The 3,462-nt window shown below is 44.2% G+C and overlaps 1 pseudogene; it reads left to right on the top strand.

Annotated features, from left to right (window-relative positions):
- Positions 1–763: 763 nt before the first annotated feature.
- LOC101420082 (tubulin alpha-1B chain pseudogene) lies at positions 764–2,122 on the top strand (annotated as a pseudogene).
- Positions 2,123–3,462: the final 1,340 nt, after the last annotated feature.

The raw sequence follows: 3,462 nt of genomic DNA, 5'->3' as shown, positions 1-3,462 counted from the left end.
ATCTTTGGGCACCTCTGCACCTCATAGACAATGGTCCACATCATGGCCCATACTCTCCTCCATTCCATCCAGTGGGCCCTGTGAGGATAATCCAATATTTCTTTTTGGAATTCATCAATTATATCAAACTGCTACATTTGGTATAGGAAGAGAGAGGTCAAATGAAGACCATAGACTTTTACAAGGCTTAGCCATACCTCCTTCCTCTGTGCTCTGAAAGCATTTTGTACAAATGCAGCCCCATAAGTGCTGAAGTCGGAAGACTTGGGTTGAAATCCAAACTTAAAAGTTACTACCACTTTGATGTTGGAAAGTTACTATAACTTTCTGAGCACCAATTTTCTCATTGGTAAAATGGGAATCATAATACTAATCTTAAAGGGTTCTTGTGAGGATTAGAGAATGCAGTTAGGCACACTGCAGTGCACTCATTACAATGACAACTATTATAATTAGACCATATTCTATTCTTGTGTTTCTCTCACCCGTCACTCCGTTACTAGATAGCGAATGCCTCAAGCGTAGAGACTGTTTTTCATTTTGATTACCCTGCATCCCAGCTCATTGCCTGTCACATGACAACATTTAATAATTTTTAAATGACCATATAAGGAGAAACCCTATTGAAGTGTCCAGGTTGGAGGACTTTGTAAAAGGATCTTTAAAACTGAACACAGAGTGCGTTACTTACCTTGACTCTTAGCTTGTCGGGGACGGTAACCAGGACCCGTGTCTGCTCCTCTTGTCTTCACCTTCCATCCCGTAGCCACCATGCATGAGTGCATCTCCATCCACGTCAGCCAGGCTGGTGTCCAGATTGGCAATGCCTGCTGGGAGCGCTACTGCCTGGAACACGGCATCCAGCCCGATGGCCAGATGCCAAGTGACAAGACCATTGGGGGAGGAGATGACTCCTTCAACACCTTCTTCAGTGAGACCGGAGCTGGCAAGCATGTGCCCAGGGAAGTGTTTGTAGACCTGGTACCCACAGTCATTGATGAAGTTTGCCCTGGAACCTACTGCCAGCTCTTCCACCCTGAGCAGCTCATCATAGGCAAGGAAGATGTTGCCAATAACTATGCCCGCGGGCATTACACCATTGGCAAGGAGATCATCAACCTGGTTCTGGACAGAATTTGCAAACTGGTTGACCAGTGCACAGGTCTTCAGGGCTTCTTGGTTTTCCACAGCTTTGGTGGGGAAACTGGTTCTGGGTTCACCTCCCTGCTGATGGAACACCTTTATGTTGATTATGGCAAGAAGTCCAAGCTGGAGTTCTCCATTTACCCAGCCCCCCAGGTCTCCACTGCTGTGGTTGAGCCCTACAACTCCATCCTCACCACCCACACCACCCTGGAGCACTCAGATTGTGCCTTCATGGTAGACAATGAGGCCACCTATGACATCTGTCACAGAAATCTTGATATTGAGCGCCCAACCTACACCAACCTTAACCGCCTTATTAGCCAGATTGTGTCCTCCATCACAACCTCCCTCAGGTTTGATGGTGCCCTGAATGTAGATCTGACAGAATTCCAGACCAACCTGGTGCCCTATCCCTGCATCCACTTTCCTCTGGTCACACACGCCCCTGTCATCTCTGCTGAGAAAGCCTACCATGAGCAGCTTTCTGTAGCAGAGATTGCCACTGCTTGCTTTGAGCCGGCCAACCAGATGGTGAAATGCGACCCTCGCCACGGTAAATACATGGCCTACTGCCTGTTGTACCATGGCGACATGGTTCCCAAAGACGTCAATGCTGCCATTGCTACCATCAAGACCAAGCGTAGCATCCAGTTTGTGGACTGGTGTCCCACTGGCTTCAAGGTCGGCATTACCAGCCTCCCACTGTGGTTCCTGGTGGAGACCTGCCAAGGTCCAGTGAGCTGTGTGCATGCTGAGCAACACCACAGCCATTGCTGAGGACTGGGCTCGCCTTGACCACGAGTTTGACCTGATGTACGCCAAGCGTGCTTTTGTTCATTGGTACGTGGGGGAGGGAATGGAGGAAGGAGAGTTTTCTGAGGCCCGTGAGGACATGGCTGCTCTTGAGAAGGATTATGAGGAGGCTGGTATAGATTCTGTTGAAGGAGAAAGTGAGGAAGAAGGAGAAGAATATTAGTACTCATTTCTCAGCCCTACAGCTTGTCTCACTCCCAGGACTTCAGCTTCTCCATTAGCTGACACGGCATTTAAGCTCTCTGGTTAGCTTGTCTACACTTGATTGTGATCATGTCTTATTTTTCCATGTGTATCTGTAAAGTTTTCAATCATGTCTCAGTAAAGGCTTTAAGAAAAGTGAAAAAAAAAAACACAACTGAACACAGTTGGGTTCTATAAACTGTACTTTGTACTGGCCTTAGCATAAGGCTCAACCCACAAAAGGTGCTCAAGTAAATATTTGTTAAATTACTTGCATTTATTTCAGTGACTATATTTTCTAGTATTTCATTTAGCTCATCTTCAATTATGGCTGTTCTTTTTTCATGGTGTCCGGTCCTTGCCTTACAGACTCTGTTATTTCTTTAGTTCTTTGAAAGTTTTAGACACAGTTGTTTTAAAGTCCCTTTCAGATTGCCCTATTTCCCCTTGTCCTTATACTAGAAGTTCTTCCTTTATTCGGACCTGTTGGATCTCTCTTGTGCAGTTTGTTTCCTCTGGTGGTGTAATTCTTGATACTGAACTCATCTTCAGTGAGTTTTTGTCCAGTTGTCTGAAGGGGTCCCACCATGCCCTGGGTTGTGGCACTATCCAGCAGGGGTGGTTCCCCATTTGCCTCTGATGTGATCCCATAGACCAGTTTCTCTAACTAACAATAAGGCCAATAGTCTAAGCCCTAGATAAATCCCCCCAGATCTTTTCTTCTTACTCTTCTCTGACAACCAGAATGTGGTTATAGCAGCCGTGGCAAGCTAAGACAGTGCCTATGTATTGGAAAAGAATAGCGGTAGTATGCTCTGTGAATGAGCGTACCACTAAACTTAGTTACTACTTCTGTGTAATAAAAGCTTTAAAAGTTTCTGATAATTTTTCCCCTTATAGGCTATTAGACTTTTATATTTACTTCTCCTGTGTTAAAGATGAGAATCTACCCCAAAAGTCCTATAATTAAAAACAATAGTTTTATTAGAGGTATTGATGCTCATGGTTTAAAGAATTAAATAGTCCCATAAGGCTTATTATGAAAAAACATCTGGCACTTGTCTGCCATTGCTATCCCCATTTTCCAGTTCTCTAGGAGCACTCACCATCAAAACTAACGTCCATATCACTAAACAACTTATAGTACCATATTTTCATATTTCAATTTAGATATTGTCCATTGACTTCCTTCTACAAAAATGAGGATTTAGATCTCTTTTATCATCATTCTCTTTCTCTCTCTCTCTTACACACACATATATACACATTTGTTTCTTCTCCCACCCACCACATGTATAGATTTTTTTTTTTTAATCCCCC

Source organism: Dasypus novemcinctus, chromosome 15 (assembly GCF_030445035.2).
Source record: "Dasypus novemcinctus isolate mDasNov1 chromosome 15, mDasNov1.1.hap2, whole genome shotgun sequence".
NCBI lineage: Eukaryota > Metazoa > Chordata > Mammalia > Cingulata > Dasypodidae > Dasypus > Dasypus novemcinctus.
This window is presented reverse-complemented; position numbering and strand designations above follow the sequence as displayed.